General features: G+C 41.7%; 1 protein-coding gene across 3 annotated transcripts in view; it reads right to left on the reverse strand.

The window, feature by feature from the left end:
* Window positions 1-19,354, reverse strand: part of DIS3L2 (DIS3 like 3'-5' exoribonuclease 2) — a 354,056-nt gene extending 334,702 nt beyond the window's left edge. Inside the window, exon 1 of one of the 3 annotated variants that reach the window (XM_043445967.1) lies at window positions 19,215-19,353. The gene's annotated coding sequence lies outside the window, so the exon portion shown is untranslated. Of the gene's footprint in view, window positions 1-10,111; window positions 10,131-19,214 lie in introns of those variants that run through there. The other 2 variants (XM_043445970.1, XM_043445971.1) reach the window with 2 other exon arrangements.
* Between the last annotated feature and the right edge of the window lie 7,904 nt (window positions 19,355-27,258).

Below are 27,258 nucleotides of genomic sequence, written 5' to 3' on the forward strand. Positions count from 1 at the left end.
TGTTATGTGGAACTGACTAACTTAGGGTTTTTCAACTTTACAACGGTGTGAAAGCGGCACACATTCTGTAGAAACTCTACTTCGAATTTTGGTCTTTTCCCAGGCTAGTACTATATGGGAGATGATCAACTGTGATGCTGAATAGCAGCAATGAGCTGCAACAAGCAGTCATCCACACCCTTACAAGGGTGACCAACTGATACACTTACAATCATTCTGGACCCAGACAACCCTTCTGTTCTTCACTTTCAGTATAGCATTCAATAAATTTCATGAGCTGTTCAACATTTTATTATAAAGTAGACTTTGTGTTAGATGATTCTGCACCCACTGAAAGCTAATATAAGTGTTCTGAACGCATTTAAGGTGGCAAGGCTATGCTATGATGTTAGTTAGATAGGTTAAGTGAAGTTAAGTGACTTAAGTCACTCAGTCATGTCCAACTCTTTGCGACCCCATGGACTAATATAATACAGTCCATGGAATTCTCTAGGCCAGAATACTGGAGTGGGTAGCTGTTCCCTTCTCCAGGGCATCCCGACCCAGGAATCAAACTGGGGTCAGATTCTTTACCAACCGAGCCACAAGGAAAGCCCAGTTAGGTAGGTTAGGTGCAATAATGGAGAAGGAAATGGCAACCCACTCCAGTACTCTTGCCTGGAAAATTCCATGGATGGAGGAGTCTGGTAGGCTACAGTCCATGGGATCACAAAGGGTCGGACACATCTGAGCAACTTCTCTGGTTCACTGATTGAGAAGTAATCCCAGATGATACCACTCCAATGGCAGAAAGGGAAGAAGAACTAAAGAGCCTCTTGATGAGGGTGAAAGAGAAGAGTAAAAAAGTTGGTTTGAAATTGAACATTCAAAAAGTTAAGATGATGGCATCCAGTCTCATCACTTCATGGCAAATAGAAGGGTAAAAAGTGGAAGCAGTGACAGAGTTTATTTTCTTGGGCTCCAAAAGCATTGCAGGCAGTGACTGCAGCCATGAAATTAAGACACTTGCTCCTTGAAGGAAAAGCTATACTAACCTAGACAGAGTATTAAAAAGCAAAGACATCACTTTGCCAGCAAAGGTCCATCTAGTCAAAGCTATGACTTTTCCAGTAGTCATGTATGGATGTGAGGATTGGACCAGAAAGAAGGCTGAGTGCCAAAGAACTGATGTTTTCAAATTGTGGTGCTGGAGAAGACTCTTAAGAGGCCCTTGGACTACAAGATCAGACCACTAAATCTTAAAGGAAATAAATTCTGAATATTCATTGGAAGGACTGAAGCTGAAACTACAATACTTTGGCCACCTGATGCGAAGAGCCGACTCATTGGTAAAGACCCTGACGCTGGGAAAGATAGAAGGCAGGAGAAGAAGGGGACACCAGAGGATCAGATGGTTAGAGAGCATCACCAACTCAACGGACATGAATTTGAGCAAACTCCTGGAGATAGTGGAAGACAGAGGAGCCTGGTGTGCTATAGTCCATGGGATCTCAAAGAGTCGGATGTGACTTAGAGACTGAACAAGGACCCCATCATAAGGAAGATCTGTATATAAAAGTCAATAGTCTTTTTATTATATTCCACTAATAATCAATGTCCATGGGGCCGCCAAGAGTTGGACACAACTGAGTGATTGAACTGAATAACTGTCAGGGAAATAATCAAATAGAAAATTTTGTAAAAAAAAGAATTTTGTTCTATTTATATATACTTTTAAATTGTTTACATAAGTCATTTGCAATGATTTTTTAATACTTAAATTTTTTCCCCAGGAATATAATGACCATGTACCTCTAATAAACTTCTCCAAAACAACGTATTCCCAGTTCTCCCCCATTAAGTACTGTGTTTATTTTCCTCTGATTTGCTCTTCCTCAGTATTCAGTCCACACTTCACTTGAGAACCCAAAGATTCTAGAAAGCCGATTCAAATCTATTTTCCAGTTCCCCAAAGCTTCAAGTACTTGGAACAAGCCTAAGCCAGGTATAAAAATGAGGATCTACGGTTTCTTCCAGTTCTGAATCTCCATCTTGCCAGGAGCTAGAATCCCTTCAATCAGCTCTAGGAGACTCTAAGTGTGCATCATTCTGCAGACCTCAGAAGCATCTTCAGGAGGCTTCTCTCCCCTATGAATTCCAATTTCACAGTCAGTGAAGCTCATTCTAGAGTAGAACCACATTTAATCCATCCATTTCTAGTCAGGGCCTCTCATATGAGCCCCCATTTCAAATTCGAGCTGCTGCTAAACCACCATCAGCCCAATCCATTTCCTCCAGGTAGATCTGTTGTGTGGTGCATCCTACGTAAAAGTCAAGCCCGTGTCTCAGTCCTTACACAGAGTCTTTATACACTCCTGCTAAGTTCCAGGTCTCCCAGGATAATAAGAAACATCCTCAGTTAAGAAGCAAAAAGGATAGAGAAAAATAAATTATTTTCATAGTTCTTGAAGAGCATGGAGCCTATCAGAGAAGGAAAGAATGGCATACAATTTTAAGAAAAGGAAGAATTTCTTTCATCCGTATTTTAATATAAATTCAACTCTCTCATAACATTTTCATTCCAAAAACAGCAGGGCATTAAGTTCTCAAGTGAATAATGGCACTGACCTACACCATCCTAAAAATGTCAACAGTCTAGCAATGAACCATCTCTTTAATTGCCTTTGCTTCCCAAAGTGTAAGAAAGGAAACTCCCACTCAGACACAGCACATTCATAAAGACCATTCTCTTCAGAAAATAGGATTACTAAGGATTCTCACTTTAATGCATACATTTTAGTAATGTTTGATTTTTTTTCTTTCTTATAAGAACATGAACTACTTTTGTCAAACAACATTAGATATACACATACATGTACAGATATATTTTTAACTCTATTCACTAATAATAAAAACAATCTAAATTTGTTGACTAAAAATAATTGTGCTTTCTCATAAATCAAGTTGGTTCAGTAATTTAAGAGGTTTTCAATATTCACAGATAATATGATTGCACATCTTGAAAAATCTCAAAGGATAAACTCACAAATTATTAAGACTAATGATTTCAGCAAGAATGACAGAAAAGGCAGATTCAACAACAAAATATTATCAACAAAATTCCTATATGCCCACAATAATTAATTTAAAAATATGAGAGGATAAAAGATCAATTCTAAGTAACAACCAAAATCACAAAATGTTGAGGAATTCAGACTTCCACGGCAGTGCAGTAGTTAAGACTCCGTGCTTCCAATGCATGGGGCACAAGTCAGATACCTGGTCAGGAAACAAAGATCTCAAATTCCACCCGGCGAGGCCAAAAAAAAAAAAAAAACCTCTAGAACCAATATTAATAAGATTGATACAAGATTTGATTTAAATTTTCAAATTATTTTTAAAAATATACAAGACCTAAACAAATAAATCCTGCTCTTGCCTAAAATGACTGAATATTATAAAGATGTTAGTTGCAAATTAGTCAAAAAATTCAACACAACCACAATTGAATTCCAGTCACAACTTTTTTACAGAAACTAAGAAGCTGATCTTAAAAATCAAACGGAAGAAAAAATGGGCAAAGAATGTGAATAGACCTTCTTTCAGAAAAGATATATTAATAGCCAAGAAGTTCATGAAAAGATGTCCAACGTCATTAGTCATTAAAAAATGCAAATCAAAAACAACGAGGCTCCATTCATACTCAAATCTAGAAAATAACTCCTAGACACCTGTTGGTGGTGGTTTTAATCACTGAGTTGTCTCTGAATCTTTGCGACCCCATGGACTGTAGCCCTCCAGGTTCCTCTGTCCATGGGATTTCCCAGGCAAGAATACTGGAGTGGGCTGCCATTTCTTCTCCAGGGGATCTTCCCAATCCAGGGAATCAAACCTGTGTCTACTTGCACTACAGGCAGATTCTTTACCGCTGAGCCCACCAGGGAAGCCCAGTCACCTGATAGGGAGTTAGAAAATCCTTGATTTTCATCTTCTATTATGAAGCTGCATTAACGAGGAATTCATAGGGGTAGAGAGGGTTTACAGCAAAAGACATGTGTGTGCTCTTTGATGAAACTCACTGAGAACCACTAGTGATCACTTCAGGGGGCTCCAGAAAGAAGGGCACTTGTCAGAACTGAAGAGTAAAAAGGTTTGCTGAAGATAATTAAAAGGCCTGCAAGAAGAATGATGTGACTTGAACAATAAGACATTTTTCCATTAATTATTTTTTAACCATCTGAAACATAATGAAATGCTGGATGAAACCTCAGCTCTCAATTCCTTTGAGATACAAAGATCAGAGTCAGTCCAGTTGAGCACTTGAAGTGTCAGGACCAATTCTGCATGTGGTGGGCAGTTGTGAGTTCAAAGACAGTATCACATGTACTCCTCCCTACCAGCCAGAAGTAAAAAAAGTACCAAAGAAACAGGCTTGGGCTCTGCCCACAACACTGTCATCTGAGCATTCCTTTCATTAGAACAATACAAGATTATACAATGACCCTTAAGCTGAAGCAGGATTCTAGATGCCTGAGAAAGTGGGATACTCTTAGGGTATGGTAAGCTGACTGCTGACACAATCAATAAATGAATTAGCCTAAAGTATGCTGACTTCTTTGGAAGGAATTTTATGAACACAAGATTTAAGACTTCTTATACAACAAGCAATGCAATCACAAGTACTAATAAAGGTTGGATGGCATCACCGACTCAATGGGCATGAGTTTGAGCAAACTCCGGGAGTTGGTGATGGACAGGGAGGCCTGGAGTGCTGCAGTCCATAGGGTCGCAAAGAGTTGGACATGACTGAGCAACTGAGCTGAACTGAAGGGTGCTATGAACTGAAGGTGGTGTTGGAGAAGACTCTTGAGAGGCCCCTGGACTGCAAGGGGATCAAACCAGTCAATCTTAAAGGAAACGAGTCCTGAATATTCACTGGAAGGACTGATGCTAAAGCTGAAACTCCCAATACTTTGGCCACGTGATGCAAAGAACTGACTCACTGGAAAAGACCCTGATTCTGGGAAGGATTAAAGGCAGGAGGAGAAGGGGACGACAGAGGATGAGATGGTTGGATGGCATCACTGACTCGATGGACATGAGTTTGAGCAAGCTCTGGGAGTTGGTGATGGACAGGGAAGCCTGGTGTGCTTCTGTCCATAGGGTCTTAAAAGAGTCGGACACAACTGAGCAACTGAACTGAAGAGTGCTATGTAAGAAAATTATTAATCAATCAATAAACCTAGAAATGAATTATGTGCAAGACTGTACTAAGGAATGAAGGGAAATTGCAAAGTCTACATCTCTGAATCAGAAATGACAAGATACATAAAAAAGCTGTGTTAGGGACTTCCTTGCTGATCCAGGGGTTAAGAATCTGTCTTGCAATGCAGGGGACGGGACGTAGGTTCAATCCCCGGTCTGAGAACTAAGATCCCACATGCTGCAGAGCAACTAAAACCCACGCACTGCAACTATTGAGCGGGTATGCCACCACTACAGAGTCCACACGCTGCAGCCAGGGCCCGAAACAGTTAATAAATATATTTTTAAAAACCTCTGTTAAAGCCAGACATCAAAAACACTCCACAATTCAGTCTAACCTCCCTAGTTGTCTGCTTTCCACACTCATACACAATTCAGCTAAACACATGCCTTACTCTTCCAAACCCCACATGTTGCAATACACTCTTCTCTCCTCAAATGTTTCACCCTCCTTAGAGCAACAAGCAAAATCTCACCTTTCCATGAATGCTCATCCCAAATGCTTCCTGAGTTCCTGGAAGTCTTTTATGACCTATACACTCCCTTATGATCTTTCATAATCCTTCTTTATGGTTCCATCCCTTCTCTTACTTCTGTTTTAGTCATACACTTGTCTTATCCCCGGTACTGAAGCAGGAGTAATGGAAGAGCAGAACTCGTAGAAAAATCTGGATTTTTTTTTTTTTATTGGTTGGAGGCTAATTACTTCACAACATTTCAGTGGGTTTTGTCATACATTGATATGAATCAGCCATAGAGTTACACCTGAACATTAACTACCTAACCTTGACCAAACCAAACTACTTAGCTTTCTTAAACCTATATACAAATACACAAAACAGGGAAATTATTATGTATTTTGTATTACTTCATTAATAAACAGAGTATAATGTGTGGACTGTGTGCATGTAAGAAAGAGGAGCAGACAAAGGAAAAAAGAGAATGTAGAAATATATAAGAATAATAGAAGAGGAAGGAAACTAGTAGTTATGAGAATTGTGTGTTTAAAAAGTTAAAGGGACTTCACTGGTTTGGTTCGACCCTGGTCGTAGCAGATCCCGTGTGTGTGGTGACCACTAGGTCCCTGCACCACGACTACGGAGCCTGCATTCCCGAGCACCAGAACCGCAACTGCTGAGACCACGCGCCACGACTACCGAGGCCTGCAGCAAGGAAGGCCACTGCAGTGCAGGGCCCACGCACCACACCTAGAGAGAGCCCACACACAGCAACAAAACCTGAGAGCCGCCAAAATAAATGAGCTAATTTTAAAAACAAAAAGTTAAAGAAAAAACTGAACTTGTCAAGAGACAGTTGAAGACAAAAAAAGGATCCAAAGCAAACTTTAAAAAATAAAAATGATGATGCCCACAGTAAAAAAAAAAAAAAAAAACTACCCTGGATGGGATTAAGAGCAGATTAAACGCTGCTGATGAAAAATTAGTAAACTTGAAGAAAAGCAATAGGGGGACTTCCCCGATGGTCCAATGACTAAGACTCCACATTCCCAATGCAGGGGGCCCTGGTCAGGGCTCACAGATCCCACATGCCAAAAACAACACCCAGCAGAGCCAAATAAATAAACAAAACAAATGAATGTTAAAAAAATGAAAACTAAAGGAAGTCCTTAAAGCAGAAAGAAATGGTAATAGATGCAAATCTGGATCTACAGAAAAGGAAGAGAACTAGTAAAAGTAACTTATTGGTAAATATAAAAATTTTATCCTTAAAGTTTAAGTCTGCTTAAAAGACAACTGATTATTTATGAGTAATAATAACAACATATACTGGAATTGATCACATATGTAGAAGTAAAACCTTTTTGGCCAACCCAATAATTGACCATATTAACAACTTAAAAATGAAAAAACATATGACCACCTCAGTAGACACAGAAAAAGCATCTGATGGAATCCAACATTGGTTTCTGGTTTTAAAAAAACACTTCGCAAACTAGGAAGAGAAGGAAACTTCTTTACTGACAAAGAAGATATACCAAAAGCCTATAACTATCATCACACTTAGTAGTTGAAGACTGAATGCTTTCTTCTTAAGATCAAGAATAAAACAAATATATCTACTTCCACCACTTCTATTTAACATTGTACTGGAAATTAAAGCCAGCACAGAGAGAAAAAATTAAATATTAAAAAGGAAGAAGTAAAACTGTATTCCCAGATGACATAATCTTTATGTAGCAAATCCAACGAAATCTATATTAAAATCTACTGGAATGAGTAAGCATAGACAAGCTGACAGAGAAAAATCAATGCACAAAAATCAATCATATTTCTGTACAGTCAAAAATATAAATTTTTAAAAATCATCACTTTAATAAAATCAAAAATACAAAATACATAGAGCTAATTGTGACAAAAGACGTACAAGATACGCACAGTGAAAACTACAAAATATTGCTAACAGCAAGTATAGAAAACCTAAATAAATGTTCATGTGTTGGAAGATGTTAAGATGGCAATTCTCCCCAAATTATTTATAGAGCCAATACAACCTGAATCAAATTCTCAAGCAGATCTTTTTGAAAAGCTGACAAGTTGATTGTAAAATTAATATGAAATGAAAAGGATCTCAAAAAGCCAAAGTCTGGGGAAACAACAGCAAAGCTGAAGGACTTACACTGTCTGACTTCAAGTCTTTTTTATAAAACTATAGTAATCAAATCAGTGTAGTACTGACATCAATACAGACCAACAGATGAATGAAAACAAAAAAGTCCAGAAACAGAACCAAATATATACATAAATTTTCAACTGAGGTATAACCTAGGTACAAGGGAATTCAGTGAAAATATAGTCTTTTCAACAAACAGTTCTAGAACAATCAGATTCCATATACTTAAAAAATGAACTCTGATCCATACCTTGCACTATATGTATAAAAATTAACTCAAAGTAGATCACAAGTCTACAGTAAAGTGAAAGTATTAGTCGCTTAGTCCCGTCAGACTCTTTACAACCCCATGGACTGTAGCCCACCAGGCTTCTTTGGTGGATACTGCAGTATCCAGGCAAGAATACTGGAGTGGGTTGCCATTCCCTTCTCCAGGGGATATTCCTGACACAGGAATTGAACCCAGATCTCCTGCATTGCAGGCGGATTCTTTACCATCTGAGCCACCAGGGATATATGTCTAAAAGTAAAATCTAAAACTAAAGCTTCTAGAACATATCACAAACATATTATTCTGAAAATAGGCAAAGAAAGTTTTTAAGCAAGAAAAGCAGAATCCATAAAAGAAAAAATTGTTAAGTTGGACTTCATCAAAATTAAGAACTGTTCTTTAAAAGTCATCATTTAAGAGAACAAAAAGAAATTAGGAGAAAACATGGTGTAGAGTTCTGACAAAACTGGAGAAAGGAATTCCACTGGAGAAAGGAATGTCAAACCACTTCAGTATTCTTGCCTTGAGAACCCCATGAACAGTGTGAAAAGGCAAAGAGGTAAGACACTGAAAGATGAACTCCCCAGGTCAGTAGGTGCCCAATATGCTACTGGAAAAAAGTGGAGAAATAACTCCAGAAAGAATGAAGAGACAGAGCCAAAGCGAAACACCACCCAGTTGTGGATGTGACTGGTGATAAAAGTAAAGTCCGATGCTGTAAAGAACAATATTGCATAGGAACCTGGAATCTTAGGTCCATGAATCAAGGCAAATTGGAAGTGGTCAAACAGAAGATGGCAAGAGTGAATGTCAACATTTTAGGAACCAGTGAACTAAAATGGACCAGAATGGGTGAATTTAATTTAATTCAGATGAATTAAATTAAATTAAATTCTTGTGGGCAAGAATTCCTTAGAAGAAATGGAGTAGCCCTCGTAGTCAACCAAGGTTTTTTTTTCCTTTGGCTTGAGGAATTTTAAGCATTACTTCACTAGCGTGTGAGATGAGTGCAATTGTGCCAAGTGTTGGCGAGGATATGGAGGAACTGGACCTCTTATACATTGCTGGTGTTAAAGCAAAAGAGTACAGCCACTTTGAAAAATGTTGACAGTTTGTTTAAAAGTTAAGTCTGTTCCTACCACATGATCTAGCCATTTTACTTCTATGTGCTTAACCAAGAGAAATAAAAGTATATATCTATACAGAAAGACTGGTACACAAATTTTCATAACAACATCATTTGTTACCAACTAAAAATTGGAAATGACCAATATGTCCAACAATAGGTGAATGTATCAATACTGCAGTATATCCCTTCAAAGGAATAGTATTCAGCATTAAAGAGGAATCAACTACTGACATACTAAAGAATGAATATCAAAATAATTATGCTAAGTGAAAGAAGTATAACCATAAACTATATGATTCCATTTATATAACATTCTAGGAAATTCTAGGAAAAATTAATAGATAATTACAGAATGATCAGTGGTTGTCTTGGATGGTGGTCAAGGAGCCAAGGATGTAATGAAAGTTTTGGGGGTGATGGATATGTTCACTATCCTATCTGTGATGACAGTCTCATAAGCACATATTTCTATCAAAATTTTACAAATTGTAAATTTTTAATAAGTATTGTTTATATATGTTGACTATATCTCAGTAAACCAGCTTTGTAAAGACATGGTCTTAACCAATAATTAATAATGCTTCATGATCCAAACTGGTTTGTATTCAATCATTAAAAGTATTTCCTGCTAATAATGTATGTGTTAGTCACTCAGTCGTGTCCAACTCTTTGAGATCCCATGGGCTGTAGCCCACCAAGTTCCTCTGTCCACGGAATTCTCCAGGCAAGAACACTGGAGTGGGTTGCCATTTCCTTCTCCAATGCATGAAAGGGAAAAGTGAAAGTGAAGTCACTCAGGTGTCCGACTCCCAGTGACCCCACAGACTGCAGCCTACCAGGCTCCTCCGTCCATGGGAGTTTCCAGGCAAGAGTACTGGAGTAGGTTGCCATTGCCTTCTCCGAAAGGAAGCCTGCAGAGGAACCTAAGGAGCAAAGTTCCTCAGTTAGCATTATATAACTTCCTGCCTCCTCCTGGTTTGGGCACCCAAGCTCTCAAGTCTATCAAATACGCCAACAATTACTGTCCTTCATTTGAAGGATTCTTCAAACCACAGGAAACAGGTGACTTCCTACTGTATCCACCTACTTCATTACTTGCCCTTTTCCTTACGGTTCCTTTAGATCTTAGGTTGATGCTGACGTATCTAGCATTCATGCTGAAATCAGAACCTGATTTAGAGAAGTAGGATGATTCAGTGTGGGATTCCCAGGTGGTGGTAGTGGTAAAGAAAGTATTAGTTGCTCAGTCATGTCCAGCTCTTTGCCACCCCATGGACTACAGCCCACCAGGCTCCTCTGTCCATGGAATTCTCCAGGCAAGAATATTGGAGTGGGTTGCCATTTCTTTCTGCAAGTGGTAAAGAACACACTTGCCAAAAAAAAAAAAAAAGAACACACTTGCCAATGCAGGAGACTTAAGAGATGCGGGTTCAATCCCTGGATCGGGAAGATCCCTGGAGGAGAGTATGGCAACCCACTCTAGTATTCTTGCCTGGAAAATTCCATGGACAGAGGAGACTGATGAGCTATGGTCCATAGTGTCACAAAGAGTCTGAAGCGACTTAGCATGCACAATGCAGAGTTGTGGAAGGATTATGGACTTTGCAATCAGACATGGTTCATGAGTGCGTGCACACCAAGTCATTTCAGTCGTGTCCGACTCTTTGCAACTGTATGGACCACAGCCTGCCAGGCTCCTCTATCCATGGGATGCTCCAGGCAAGAATACTAAAGCGGAGTGCCGTGCCCTTCTCCAGGGGATCTTCCCGACCCAGGGATCGAATCTGGGTCTCCCGCATTGCAGGCACCAGGGAAGCCGGAACCCTGAGAACTGGTGCACAAAAAGGCAAATACTGTGTGATTCCACTGTTATGAGGTACTTCTAGTACTCAAGATCAGAGACAGAAAGTAGATGAATAGCTGCCAGAGGCTGGGAAGAATAGGAAGTCATGGTTTAATGGGTAAAGAGTTTCAGTTTTACAGGATGAATAGTTTTGGAGGTGAATGATGATTACTGCAAGACATTATGAATAAATTTAATACCACTGAACAACACACGGAAAATGAACAAGATGGCAAATTTTGGATTTTGTGTATTTTATCACAATTTTTAAAAATGGGGGGAAAAGTGTTTTTAGACTAGTGGCTGACTGCACTTGACTAAATCTATGGGTTAATCACCTAATTGCAGCTCTGGGGCATCCAGTTCTTGCTACGGTTCCAAATTAAATGCTCTCTGAAAAGTTCTTGTTGTCAAATCCTCCACCTCCTGTGACACAACACAGAGGAGCATCCTGTGTAGCTCCCACCACCCTCAGTCTAACAGAGGTAACAAGAATTCTGCCTGCGCTTCCTTTCAGTTCAGTTCAGTGCAGTTGCTCAGTGGTGTCCAATTCTTTGCGACCCCATGAATCGCAGCACGCCAGGCATTCCTGTCCATCACCAACTCAAGGAGCCCACCCAAACCGATGTCCATCAAGTCAGTGATGCCATCCAACCATCTCATCCTCTGTCATCCCCTTCTCCTCCTGCCCTCAATCTTTCCCAGCATCAGGGTCTTTTCAAATGAGTCATCTCTTCGCATGAGGTGGCCAAAGTATTGGAGTTTCAGCTTCAACATCAGTCCTTCCAATGAACACCCAGGACTGATCTCCTTTAGGATGGACTGGCTGGATCTCCTTGCAGTCCCAAGGGACTCTCAAGAGTCTTCTCCAACACCACAATTCAAAAGCATCAATTCTTCAGCACTCAGCTTTCTTTATAGGCCAACTCTTACATCCATACATGACCACTGGAAAAACCATAGCCTTGACTAAATGGACCTTTGTTGGCAAACTAATGTCTCCGCTTTTTTTAATATGCTGTCTAGGTTGGTCATACCTTTCCCTCCTAGGAGTATGTGTCTTTTAATTTCATGGCTGCAATCACCATCTGCAGTGACTTTGGAGCCCAGAAAAATAGTCTGACACTGTTTCCACTGTTTCCCCATCTATTTGCCATGAAGTGATGGGACCAGATGTCATGATTTTAGTTTTCTGAATATTGAGCTTTAAGCCAACTTTTTCACTCTCCTCTTTCACTTTCATCAAGAGGCTCTTTAGTTCTTCTTCACTTCGTGCCATAAGGGTGGTGTCATCTCCATATCTGAGGTTACTGATATTTCTCCTAGCAATCTTGATTCCAGCTTGTGCTTCATCCAGCCCAGTGTTTCTCATGATGTACTCTGCATATAAGTCAAATAAGCAGGGTGACAATATACAGCCTTGACATACTCCTTTTCCTATTTGGAACCAGTCTGCTGTTCCATGTCCAATTGTAACTGTTTCTCCCTGACCTGCATACAGGTTTCTCAAGAGGCAGGTCAGGTGGTCTGGTACTCCCATCTCCTTCAGAATTTTCCACAGTTTATTGTGATCTACACAGTCAAAGGCTTTGACATAGTCAATAAAGCAGAAATTGATTTTTTTCTGGAACTCTCTTGCTTTTTCACTGATCCAATGGATGTTGACAATTTGATCTCTGGTTCCTCTGCCTTTTCTAAATCCAGCTTAAACATCTGGAAGTTCACGGTTCACGTATTGCTGAAGCCTGGCTTGGAGAATTTTAAGCATTACTTCACTAGCGTGGGAGATGAGTGCAATCGTGTGGTAGTTTGAGCATTCTTTGGGATTGCCTTTCTTTGGGATTGGAATGAAAACTGACCTTTTCCAGTCCTATGACCACTGCTGAGTTTTCCAAATTTGCTGGCATATTGAGTGCAGCACTTTCACAGCATTATCTTTCAGGATTTGAAACAGCTCAACTGGAATTCCATCACCTCCACTAGCTTTGTTTGCAGTGATGCTTCCTAAGGCCCACTTAACTTCACGTTCCAGGATGTCTGGCTCTAGGTGAGTGATCACACTATCATGATTATCTGGGTCATGATCTTTTTTGTACAGTTCTTCTGTGTATTCTTGCCACCTCTTCTTAATATCTTCTGCTTCTGTTAGGTCCCTACCATTTCTGTCCTTTATTGAGCCCATCTTTGCATGAAATGTTCCCTTGGTATCTCTAATTTTCTTGAAGAGATCTCTAGTCTTTCCCATTCCATTGTTTTCCTCTATTTCTTTGCATTGATCACTGAGGAAAGCTTTCTTATCTCTCCTTGCTATTCTTTGGAACTCTGCATTCAAATGTATATATCTTTCCTTTTCTCCTTTGCTTTTCGCGTCCCTTCATTTCACAGCTATTTGTAAGGCCTCCTCAGACAGCCATTTTGCTTTTTTGCATTTCTTTTTCTCGGGGATGGTCTTGATTCCTGTCTCCTATACAATGTCACGAACCTCTATCCATAGTTCATCAGGCACTCTGTCTATCAGATCTAGTCCCTTAAATCTATTTCTCACTTCCACTGTATAGTCATAAGGGATTTGATTTAGGTCATACCTGAATGGTCTAGTGGTTTTCTCCACTTTCTTCAATTTCAGTCTGAATTTGGCAATAAGGAGTTCATGATCTGAGCCACAGTCAGCTCCCAGTCTTGTTTTTGCTGACTGTATAGAGCTTCTCCATCTTTGGCTGCAAGAATATAATCAATCTGATTTTGGTGTCTACCATCTGGTGATGTCCATGTGTAGAGTCTTCTCTTGCGTTGTTGGAAGAGGAGCTAACCCACATCCAAAGCAAGGAGCAGCATCTGCACTTTGCTGGAACAGCCATGAAGAGCAACCTCACGTCCAAGGTAAGAGAAACCCAAGTTAAGACAGTAAGCACTGAGAGAGGGGATCAGAGGGCAGACAGACTGAAACTACAATCACAGACAACTAGCCAATCTGATCACATGGACCGCAGCCTTGTCTAATTCAGTGAAACTAAGCCATGCCGTGTGGGGCCACCCAAGATGGATGGGTCATGGTGGAGAGGTCTGACAGAATGTGGTCCACTGGAGAAGGGAATGGCAAACCACTTCAGCATTCTTGCCTTGAGAACCCCATGAACAGTATGAAAAGGCAAAAAGACAGGACACTGAGGGATGAACTCCCCAGGTCGGTGGGTGCCCAATGTGCTACTGGAGGCAGTGGAGAAATAACTGCAGAAAAAATAAAGGGATGGAGCCAAAGCAAAAACAACACCCAGTTGTGAATGGGACTAGTGATGGTAGCAGGGTTCGATGCGGTAAAGAGCAATATTGCATAGGAACCTGGAATGTTAGGTCCATGAATCAAGGCAAATTGGAAGTGGTCAAACAGGAGATGACAAGAGTGAACATCGACATTCTACAAATCAATGAACTAAAATGGACTGGAATAGGTGGATTTAACTCAGATGACCATTATATCTACTACTGTGGGCAGGAATTCCTTACAAGAAATGGAGTAGCCATCACAGTCAACAAAAGAGTCCGAAATGCAGTACTTGGATGCAATCTCAAAAACGACAGAATGATATCTGTTCATTTCCAAGGCAAACCATTCAATATCACGGTAATCCAAGTCTATGCCCCAAGCAGTAACACTGAAGAAGCTGAAGTTGAACAGTTCTATGAAGACCTACAAGACCTTCTAGAACTAACACCCCCAAAAGATGTCCTTTTCATTCTAGGGGACTGGAATGCAAAAGTAGGAAGTCAAGAAAAACCTGGAGTAACAGGCAAATTTGGCGCTTCCTTTACATCACCAATAATGGCACAGATGGCTGGACCGCAGAGGGATTCACAGAACCAGTCCAGGCCCATAGCGGGATTTGCACATGTGCTGTTTAGTATTTGAATGAAAACTAGCTTCATTTCCTACAGAAACTCTCCAGAGAAAACAAAATACTTCTGAAGATTAAAATTAAAGGACACTCTACAACTTGGATCCTATAAGGCTGATCCTCTAAGCCTGGCCAACATTACAGAAAACCAAAGTTTGGGATAAATGGGGAAACTGAAAACAAAAGTTTACAAATCTTCCCCCACACAAGAAAATCCTTTGCCATACCTTTTTTGTACTTAAAATACTGAGCCACCTCAAAATCATTTCCATTCCAATACCTAAAATCAACTGGTCTGTAAGTGTTGCGAGGTGAACACTATAAAATGTGGTACAAATGTGATTCTTTCAAAACCACTGAGCAGTAATAAAACTCACAAATAAGCACAAATCTTTGTCTCAAAATAAATCAGTCAAGCTAAAAAGTTTAATGTGTTCTTCTTCTTTTCTGACAGCTTTTTCATCATACTGTGCAGGGGAACCCAAGTGTCCATGCCATGGGCAAATACATGCCATAACAAGAGGGATAAGGATAGGCAGGATTTGAACTGACTGATGGGAGAAGGAAGGACAGTGCAGAGGAGGAATATGAAGGTACAAGGGAACACACCTTGTATAATTTCACTTCTCTGAAGTATCTAGAGTAGTCAAAATCATGATGACAGAAAGTGGAATGGTGGTTGCCAGGAGGTGGTGGGAAGGAGAAACAAGGAATTGCTCAATGGGTACAGAGTTTAGTTTTTTTAAGATGAAAAAGGGTGAGCGATGTTACACAAGTGTAAATATAGTTAACTGTACACTTAAAAATGGTCAAGAGGGTAAATTTTAGACTATGCATTTTTTTAAGCTACAGTTAGAAAAAAAGAGAGTCACAGAAACTAGAAATTATTAGACATTAGAAATTATGACTGCCCTGGCAGTCATACTAATGCAAAAAATATTTCAAATTGACTAACTTCAGTGTGCAGTCCTAATCTCTAAAATTCCTTTTTTCCCTAATTGAAAAAAAAAAAGTAGACATGCCTTGCTAATGGTACATGCAGGTTTCCTTAACTACAATAAAACTGAAGGAGCGAGAAAACTAAAAGAAGACAATACAAACCCTAAGTGATGGTATAAAATACAAAACAAGCTAGTCAAACACAATCTAATTGTGCCATCCCCACCCACAATGTTGTCTAAGTCGCTAAAGAAAACTGTACACGGACTTCCCTGGTAGTCCATGGCTAAAACTCTTGTGCTCCCAATGCAGGGGGCCCAGGTTCAATCCCTGGTCAGGGAACTAGATCCCACATGCCACAATAAAGATCAAAGATCCTGTGTGCCACAACTAAGATCTGGCATGACCAAATAAATTAAAATTAAATTAAATTTTTAAAAAACTGTATGGAAGCTTCTCTTTACACCAAGAATAAAGAAAAACTCTTCTACCTGCTTGCAAGGCCCAGCACCTTCTGGCCCACTTCTCCAGCCCCCTCTCCCCCCAGGTTGTTCTATACGCTTCCTGACCCATACACAGGCCTGTACCTTAAGTCCCCAGTCATCTCCATGAACCCTGCCATCACAGGGTCTTTTTACCCTTGTGTTTGTTCTGACTGGAACATTGTTCCTTTCCTGTGCATCCTCCAGATCTCAGTTCAAATGTTAACTTCTGGGATTTCCCTAACTCAAATACTTGTCACTGTTGCAGTTTTACATTTGTGTGGTTAATCTGATGGCATCTGCTGAGCACAAGGATCTTGTATGCACTCACTCTCCCCCATTTCCAATGCTAAACTCAGCACCTAGTACCAACTAAGCACTCAAATACCTGTTGAATAAGTGAATGGGCACCAAATCTATAAGAAAATAATAATATATCACAGAATGTCTCCTTAGGAGTTTGTGCATCTTCACAAATGAATCCTGGAGAACGCCCAAAGCAACTGAGCCTAAAGTCCCTATTCAACTCAAAAAAAAACAAAAAAGTCAACTCAGACGCCTGTATAAATTTCCCTGGCCCTTCTGTCTCTAAGCAAATACTGAGCAACACTCTTAAGTGCTTAATAAATACTTACTGAACTGAAATAAAATTATACTCTTTCGAATAATGGATTTTGATATCTAAACTCCTGCATTTTAGTCCCAAATAATATTTCCAAAAGTTGTTCATATGCCTCAGTATAATTACCATTGGATTAATTATAATGTCGTTACCCAATAATGTTTGAATGAGGCTTAGCGCAGGGGTCCCCAAACCTCATGGTACGGGTCTGTGGCCTGTTAGGAATTGGGCAGCAGAGCCGGAAGTGAACAGCCGGAAAGCAAGCGAAGCTTCCTGTGTATTTACAGCGGCTTCCCATCGCTCCCATTACAGCCTGAGCTCCACCTCCTGTCAGACCAGCAGCCACATCAGATTCTCACAGGAGCTCGAACCAAAACAAGACTATGAAGTAGACTGACATAAGCAACACACTTCAGGTGTCATTGTCCATTACCCTTAGATGGGACCATCCAGGAGCAGGAAAACAAGCTCAGAGCTCCCACTGATTCTGCATTATGCTGAGTTGTACAACTATTCCATTACATGTGCAACTATTCCATTATGTGTGCGTTCATGCTAAGTCACTTCCGACTCTTTGCAACCCTATGGACTGTAGCCCTCCAGGCTTCTCTGTCCATGGGATTCTCCAGGCATGAGCACTGGAGTGGGTTGCCATGCACTCTTCCAGGGGTTCTTTCCCATCCAGGGATTGATCCCGCATGTCTTAGCTTACAGCTCCTACCTTGGCAGGCGGGTTCTTTACCACTAGTGCCACCTGGGAAGCCCCATTTCATTATACATCATAATGTAATACTAGAAATAAAATGTGCAATAAATGTAATGTACTTGAATCAACCCCAAGCCATCCACACAACCCAGAAAAATTACCTTCAGGAAAACAGTCCCTGGTGCCAAAAAGATTAGGACCGCTGGCTTAGAGCATCCTTAGTCCCACTGCTTCAAACTCAATTAAGGGAGGTTTTCAGTCTTTTGTATTTTAATACAAATTTTACTTTGTCAATTTCTGGGCGGGAGGGCGGGGGGGGGGGGGGTGTCGGAAACAGGCCAGCTGGGATTTTACTATTGTGTTGAAATTGTTTTCAAATGTAAGTCAGAGATATTAACACCTGTCCCTACTTTTTCAACGTGGTAAATGTCACTTGAGTCTTTTTTCCCCAAATCTACTCAGTCCTAAGGAGAGTTCCTTCTGTAGAAAAATGTTAAGACACAAAATCTAACTCAAAGAAGACTAAATAAACTAAAATTCCCGGGTAGCTCAGCTGGTAAAGAATCTGCCGGCAATGCAGGAGACCCCCGTTCAATTTCTGGGTTGGGAAGTTCCCCTGCAGAAGGAATAGGCTACCCACTCCAGTATTCTTGGGATTCCCAGGTAGCTCAGACAGTAAAAGAATCCGCCTGCAATGCGGGAGGCCTGGGTTCCATCCCTGAGTTGGTAAGATCCCTTGGAGGAGGGCATGGCAACCCACTCCAGTACTCTCGCCTGGAGAATCCCCATGGATAAGGGAGCCTGGCGGGCTACAAGTCCATAGAGTCGCAAAGACTCCGACGCGACTCAGCACAGCACAAATAAACTAAAAACCGGAAAGCTAATCGCCAGCTAATGGATCAGTTCGAAATGTTGAACTAGATGAGTCTCCACGATCAACGAAGCAGATAAAAGTATACCACGCTGGAAGGTGCAAAGCAACAGGCAAACATCAAGTATTACATCAAAGTGGCTGCTGCTCAAGAATCCTAAGGCGCCCCTCCCCTGTCAATCCCAAACATCTGTATCGGGACCCAACAGAACGCGTCCACAGGTGACCCAAACCTCGGGAAGCGTCCCCTCGACAGCAACAGGCTGTTTAACTCTGCTTTTCCTCCCGGGGCATCATACTGGGTACAAGGGAGGGCCGGCGGGGCTCAGGCGCGAGGAGCCGGGCCTGGGAGACCAGGTGGGCCCTGAGCTGGGGTCGTGGGGTGGGCAGGGTCGACGCCAGGGCCGGGGGATTGATACCAGAGACAGAGAGCACTTGCGCCTGGCCGCCGGCGCAGGTGCCCCCACTTCACCGGAAGGGTCGTGGTGGCCTTGAAGGCCAGCCCCGGGGTCGGTTCTGGGGAGGGGTCGAGGTGGGCGCGTGGGCGCGCGGGCGCGGGGGGCGGGGGGCGGGGAGGCCTCACCGTGGCTCCCGGGAGGCCAGCGCCGCCGCCGTCCCGCAGTTGCTAAGGAGAATGCTCTTCCGGGTCGCGAGCGCCGAGTTGTAGAGAGCAACGGTGGCCGGGAGGGGCCAAAAGCGAAGCGCGGGGTTGAGCTCGCGTGGCCGCGGCGGTGGTCCCCACGGTACTTCTGTTGAGGCGGCGGCAGCAGGGCCCGAGCGGAGGGCTCTCCCGGCGGCCGGCTGTAGCCAGTGGCTCTAGATGCCGCCCCCTGCTCCCGGGCCAGCGGCTGGCGGGCGACCTCCCGCCCCTGGTGCTGATCGCGCCCAGCCCCAGTCCTCGGTACAGTGCCCTGCTGGACTGCCTCTCACACCACCCACTCCCCTATCTCCCCACCCGCCGCTATCCTCGCCCCCGACGCTGCCACCGCAGCTTCTAGCTCCCGGGTGTAGCCCCGCCGGTCCTTTCCTGTGACAGGTTTTTTTTTTTACTCATCCCATGACTTACTCCACGCTCGATTACACCTGCTCAGAGCTAGCTAGGTGCAGGGCTGGCCCTGGGATACCGAGGTGGACCACCCAGGCGTGGTTCCTGCCCGCTGAACCGACAGGCGGGTGGGAGGCAGGCAAGCAGGCAGTATCCTGCAGACTGGGATGCTCAGAGTGAAGAAAGGGAGGGGAGCCTGCCCGAGAGGGGCCTACCCAGACTCAGGTGGGGAAAAGCCAGGGCTGGAGACCTCAGCCAAGTTAAAAGGGTAGGGAAGAGTGATCCAGGGAGGAGAGTAGGCTCCCCGCTGAGAAACCCACTGAAAGAAAGGTATGTTCCAGCCTGCCCTGGAAAGTGTGTAGAGAAGAGAGTATGGTTAAGGCTGGAACCTAGAAAACAATATCATAGGTGTGAACAAAGGAAAAAGAACCCCCAAGGAGCAGGCAACATGTTCGTTTGAAAGACTGCTGAAAAGACAGCAGAAGAATTTCGGTTAGGAGATGATCACCAGTGTCAAATGCTGTGTGGATCCAGAGCCCAGTGGTAACCACAGAAAAATCAAAATTCAGGACTGGGTTGTCAAAGTTGACAATGACTTGAATCTGTGTAGTGATGAGTCCACCACCATCTGCTCCTAGTTAAAACAAGGGAAAGAGATAACATTAAATTGTTCCTGAATGCCTAATGTATCTAAAAGCACTGTCACTGTATTTGCAAATTTCAGAATTCCTCTACTATCACCCATCTCCTTGAAGGTGGAAAATATTGTTATTTAAGCTTGCATCTACAGTGCCTGCCACAGGCAAAGGCCTCAATCAATATCTGTTTAAAGAATAAAAGAACCGCTGGGCCTCTGATTTTTATTGTTCACACAAGTCCCTTCCAAACCCTCAGCAAAGGTGTGTTGTGGGAAGAACTTGTCTATTCAAACTGTAAAGGGTGGAAGAAATTCAGCAGGGGTAGGTAGCAGGGTGTGATGGAGGTCCAGGGACTCAGTAGGTGGGAGAAAGCCCAGTGGAGCCAGAGGTGGAAAGATCCAGAAGGAAGATAAAGGATTGAAAACATAGAAGCTGGGCTTTCAGGGCCAGAAATGGGAAGTGAAGCCAAAAATAATTAGGAATAGGAGAGAAGGACAATTTTTGTACATAAGTTTAACAGCGATATCTCACTGAGATTGGACTGCAGGAAGAAAGTGTGTCAGCCAGTGTGAAGGCTGCAGAGCTAGGTAGACATCTCCCCAAGTCATCTAAGTGAAGTGCACCCTGGGCTTCTTCATTTGGGCCAAAGGGTAACTAAAACACACTCTGGAGTGAGTTGAAATGAGAGGCTTGCCCCACAAACATATATCCCAGTCCATAATTCCAATCGATTTCCGTTATCACAGACATTACAGTGTATGTGTGTGTGTGTGTGCATATGTATGCCCAAGAGAGAAATGTTATTCTTCTCTGAGAGACTGATAAACCTGTCCACAATGGATGTGACCAGGCATTCATGGAAGGAAACCATGAAATTCTAAATGTGTAGCTGAAGAGTTTAGAGTACCCAACATATCGGCCAAGAGGGCCTAGAAGCAACATCAACCCCATGGAAATTTCAACCCCATGGACTATAGCCTGCTAGACTCCTCCTTCCATGGAATTCTCCAGGCAAGAATACTGGAGTGAGTAACCATTCCCTTCTCCAGGGGATCTTCCCAACCCAGGGATTGAACCCGGGTCTCCTGTGTTGCAGGTGGAATCTTTACCATCTGAGCCAACAGGGAAGCCCAGAAAATGGTTACAACTCAGTAAAAGAAAGTTAAATCAATTAATTTTTTGTGAAAAGAAGGGACAAAGTCAACTTGTAACCTAGAAGAAGGAAATCCAAATACATGAAGTATTAGATAAAGCCCACCCCACATTCTCCTGGCAACCTTGAATATAGCATCTATTCTAAAGAACTGTGTTCTATTGAAGGGTCAAGGTGATTCAGTAGGCTCAAGTTGGCTAGGCTTCTTGGGACATCTCAATGATGCCTCAAGAGGTAGAAATTTATCATTGCTATGAAGGGCATATTTTTAGAGAACTGCAGGGAATTGTGGGTGAACTCTGTATTTTCAGAGTGGTATGGGCATGGAAGTTTCCAAGTGATGTTCTTTGTCTGACTGGTCTCTGGATGATGGATGCCAGTTAATGGCTTAGAGGAATGCCCCCCAAGACCCAAGATATGAGTGAAGGATCAGAGTTACTGTGCCCTATTCTTATATGAGATGAGCCATCTGCTGTCTCCAGGAGAATTCCATTTTGGCCCTACGAGGAACTGTGTCTTTTATGAAGTCTAAGTTTTTTTGGTTACCCCAGAGCTTTCCATGCCAATCCTGATTCCTAACCACCACCATCCCCAACTTGGATTTCTCCTTTACTAACATCCACCTTGTCTCAAAGTCAGACACCGAGGAGTCACTCTTGACTCCACTTTCCCCCATCACCACACTCTCACCCTAATAACCCAGTCCAAGAACAAGTCCTATAGACTGTGGCATTTCCCCCACCCAATTCTACTGCCACCAGTTACAGTGAAAGGAGCAAATAACCAAGCAACTTGGGTTCAGTAAGAAGGGGTTACAACCTCAAAGATGAAGCAAGGTGCTAAGGCTGTGTGTGTGTGTGTGTGTGTGTGTGTGCGCGCGCGCGTGCGTGTGAACAGTGTAATGACCAAACAGCACAAAAACTTCAAGGAGACAGGATGGAATAAATTCATTCAACAACACATTCTGATTGCCTTTCACCTGGTAATTTTACCTTGAAGGAAGTTAAAAGATAGTGAAGGGACTACCAAATAGGTTAAAGAAAAATCTAAGGTAGAATTGAACATATTCCAAGACTTCCCTGGTAACCCAGCGACTAAGACTCCACACCTCACAATGCAGGGGACCTGGGTTTGATCCCTGCTCAGGGAATTAGATCCCACATGCTACAACTAAGAGTTTGCATGTGGAAACTAAAGATCCCGCGTGTCTCAGTGAAGATCGAAGATCCCACATGATGCAACTGAGACCTGGCACAGCCAAATAAATAAATACTTTTTTAAAAAAGAGAATTGAACACATTCCAACAACCAAAGTAAAAGAGTGCTTGCTGTCCTGGAGTGAGACTTTGGAAGGTCTTGACTCAGCTGTGCATGTGTGCGTGCTAAGTCACTTCAGTCGTGTCTGACTCTTGGAGACCCTATGGACTGTAGCCCACCAGGCTTCTCTGTCCATGGGATTCTCCAGGCAAGAATACTGAAGTGGGTTGCCATGCCCTCCTCCAGGGGATCCTCCCAACCCAGGGATTGAACCAGCGTCTTTTACGTCTACCTGCCTTGGAAGGCAGGTTCTTTACCACTAGCTGATCAAGCCCAGATCAACTGTGGGATGCATTATAAAGTCCATACCTGTGCAGGCAGAGTATGGTGGGCTTAGAGGGCTGTGAGTAAGCAGAAAATATCACCATCACTATATCAATTGTTCTTAGCCTCCCAGACTGCAGCAACTAGATCATCTAGACCACTATTTCCAACTTGGAGTCTGTTTATAGTCTGATGCTGTTCTCATCTCACTTTAAACTTAATCTTAAAATTTACATTTTTCTCTTCTTTATAGCTTCATAGTATTATTCTTATCCTAATTTTTAAGAAATAAATTCTTCTATAATATTCCCATTTTTGCCTCATAGGTGTTAGCTTTTGCCTTAATGTCTCTTTAACCTACTAACTTCTATTTAAATTTTAATCTTTTTAAATATTTTTACTCTTTATTTTATCAGGATTCCATTAACATTATTATTAACTTTTTAGGTTTATTTTTTAATTTTTCTAGTATTTTTGCCCTTTTGTCTCTTTTAATTTTACATATGCTACTTTAAATATGAATTTTAGAAAATGCTCTCATTTACAGTGTTATTCTTCCTAAATTTTTATTTCCACATCTTTAGCTTTAAATTTGTCAAAATTTTTACACTCATCATCTTATTTTAGTTTTTATTTCTCTGATCTTCCATCTTGCATATTTTTTCTGGTTTGGACTTGAATTACATGTATATCTCAGCAACTGCAAATGTCATCTAACAATCATTGCACTTTAAATGAGAAAACAAAGAGTCATATTTCATTCACAAAATCCAGAATGCTTATACTTTTCTTTGCTGGAGAATTTACTGCAGAGGGAGATATGTATAGGACAGAATTTTACTTTTCTTCTGTGTCTTGTCTCCTGCTAGATACCAGCCACATAAGAAGCTAGTGTAAGAGAAAGGGCATTCTCAAGTTGCAACTCTGATACAGCACCAGTGTGGCATAGCACTTAAGGCATGGGTTACCAAACTGCTGGGTTCAAATCCAACTCCTCTAATTACTTGCTCTGTGACCTTGGGCACATTAACCAACCTCTCTGTGTCTCCATTTTCCTCACCTGTAGAATGTAGATGATGATAACATCTCATAAGGGTTAGGGCTTATGTGAGGTTTGAATGAGTCAATATATGTAAAGGACCTAGAACAGTTCCTGGCACATAGTAAAATACATGTGTTTGTTAATATTATTTAACACGTAGTTATCCTATATAGTAGTTGCTCTTAAAAGTATAGAATAGCCAAGTATCTTGTAAATGATGGTCCTATTTGACATAAGCCGCTTTTATTCTTCCTTTTAGAGCAGACACTGTAACCAACTAAAGTTCTCGTTGGCACTTTCTCTTCCTAACCAAACCTGATATATTTTTTTTTTCAGATATCAACACTCCTCCAAGGACTTGTGTGGGGTGGGGCTGGGGAACAATTTCAGTGAAGGGTGAACCTGTTTCTCCCTTTTCAGTGTCCAACCCTGATTGAGTCTCTGAATTCTAGAATTCTAGAGAGAAAACATCTCATTGATTGGCTCAGGCCAGTCTATGAGTCGGGCTAGGGGTCTACTGGAGCCAATCAGCTGAGCAAGGGAAAGAGAATCACCCAGTAGAATTAGGGCTACTCAAGTATATACCTTTCTTAGGGGCTGGAGTGGATGGGGAATGTGTGTGTGTATGCATGGTGCAGACTTACTGGAGGAGAGGGGAACAAAATTTCAGGGGAGAAGTGATAGTTTCATGCACTATATTATAGCCTGTCTCCACAGATATGCATACCCTAGCCTGAAAAGCAATGCTATAAAGCTATGGTTGTCATTAAGTGTGATAGTATATTTTTAAATATTTAACTTTTCTAAAGGCCAAAACCAAACCAAGAGGATTTGACCAAAGAGGACTTGAAAAAGGTGAGAGAATGACAAAAAGAATTCTGAATCTATTTATAAGAAAAACATTTTTTAAAAGAACATTACAGCATACTAACACATATATATGGAATTTAGAAAGATGGTAACGATAACCCTATATGCAAAACAGAAAAAGAGACACAGAAATACAGAACAGACTTTTGAACTCTGTGGGAGAAGGTGAGGGTGGGATGTTTCAAAAGAACAGCATGTATACTATCTATGGTGAAACAGATCACCAGCCCAGGTGGGATGCATGAGACAAGTGCTCGGGCCTGGTACACTGGGAAGACCCAGAGGAATCGGGTGGAGAGGGAGGTGGGAGGGGGGATCGGGATGGGGAACAAGTGTAAATCTATGGCTGATTCATATCAATGTATGACAAAACCCACTGAAATGTTGTGAAGTAATTAGCCTCCAACTAATAAAAATATTAAAAAAAAAAAAAAAGAAATGTTTCTTTGCTATGGAGATAATATTTGGTATCGTCTCCATGGTAGGTCTGGAGGAATAGTGAAAAAAAAAAGAAAAACATTTTTTAATTAGAACAGATAAAAAGAAATGTGCACAGTCACTTGATGGATAAATGAAAATATAGTAATATATACTATATAGAAAATATAGTAAAAAATATATATAGGAAAAAAAAAACCTGAGTTGTTCAGAAAATGTTACATTTGATCTTAGTTAAATGAATCAAAAAACACAGCATCCAAAAGAAATCCTATTTTAAATTAAAGAATTTATTAACTGAGAAAAATACAGAGTAATACAATTAGAACAATTATAAGATTACATGTGAAGGGACTAAATTCTCCCTTTAAATTAGTTTAAAAAAAAATAGAATCATAGACTGGATTAAAAAGACAAATCCACACCTATGAATCTTGTTTTTTTTTTTTTTTAATTTAAAGAAAAGGGAGAGAATAATTTAAAAACCTGGCTCAGATAAGTCAGACTTGCACAAAAGCAAGAGTAGCGGGTCCCAGCTTGACTGAATAAGTTATATTCATCCCGGGATTCCAGCATACCCGGGCATGCCCTGAACACCAATGGCAGGACCCCCTGGAGGACTGTTTTCATGAGAAGCTAGCATCCTAGAAAATAATCCCTTCTTCAGGCAGGACCAAGGAGGAGCCCGAGACAGCAGGTCAGTATAAAGCTGTGTACAGCAGGGAGGCTGCAGGGGAAGTCTGGCAAAACAGGCTATTTGGCCCAAAGGCCCTCTGCTCTGTAGCTTTTCAACAGAACAGAGTGCCAGCAAAGGCAGGGTGCTGTTGGAGCTTGCTGGCAGAAACTCTCCACAATACTCCATTCATTGGCCCCCAGAACAGGCTCTGACCCAGCCCCACTGAGGGATTGTCAACAAGTCCCTACACCTTGGGGTGGTGGTGGGGGGGCCTCCTTTTCTCTTCTACAAAACAGTGATTAGAGGATCTGATCCAAAGAGGAAAAATTGGGAAATAGGGAGCTTTCTCAAATGTGCATTGGGCTTTCACAGAAATGAACTGCAATTTTGAAGATAAAGATATTCACAATAGATAAACAAAGATTCTGGCACTAGTGGTAAAGAACTTGCCAGCCAATGCAGGAGACATAAGAGATGTGGGTTCAATCCCTGGGCTGGGAAGAGCCCCTGAAGAAGGGCATGGCAACCCACTCCAGTATTCTTGCCTGGAGAATCACATGGACAGAGGGGCCTGGCAGACTATAGTCTATAGGGTCTCAAAGAGTCGGACATGACTGAAGCGAACTAGCACGCAAAGATTTTACACATACTTTCTCAGACAATAAAATTGGAGAAAAAAACAGTATGCCACCTGTGTGCACATGACCAGGCAAGAATGGAGGAAAGTTTTGTGATGGAACAATTATTAATAGGTTGAAAAGGCAACACCAAATTTGGGGATATTATTTTAAAAACAAACAAAAAAAGAAATACTGGATACACAGTTAAAGCTGTATTGAGAGAATTCTGGTATCTTTGGGGCTTATAGTAACAAGAAAGAAAAAGGGAAAAAATATCAACTAAATTTAAACCTAAATTTTTTTAAAAGGATATAAGTAAGTCCAACTCTTTGTGACCTGGTGAACCTTTGCCCACCAGGCTTCTCTGGCCAGGAAATTTTTCAGGCAGGAATACTGGAGTGGGTTGCCATTTCCTACTCCAGAGGATCCTCCCCAGCCAAGGATCAAACCTGCATCTCTTCCATCTCCTGCATTGGCAGGCAGATTCTTTACCACTGAGCCACCTGGGAAGCCCCTGTAGGTAGACAGGTACATACAAACATACATACATACATTCAGAGGTAG

The sequence above is a fragment of the Cervus canadensis genome, chromosome 24 (genome assembly GCF_019320065.1).
Source record: "Cervus canadensis isolate Bull #8, Minnesota chromosome 24, ASM1932006v1, whole genome shotgun sequence".
NCBI classification, from domain to species: domain Eukaryota; kingdom Metazoa; phylum Chordata; class Mammalia; order Artiodactyla; family Cervidae; genus Cervus; species Cervus canadensis.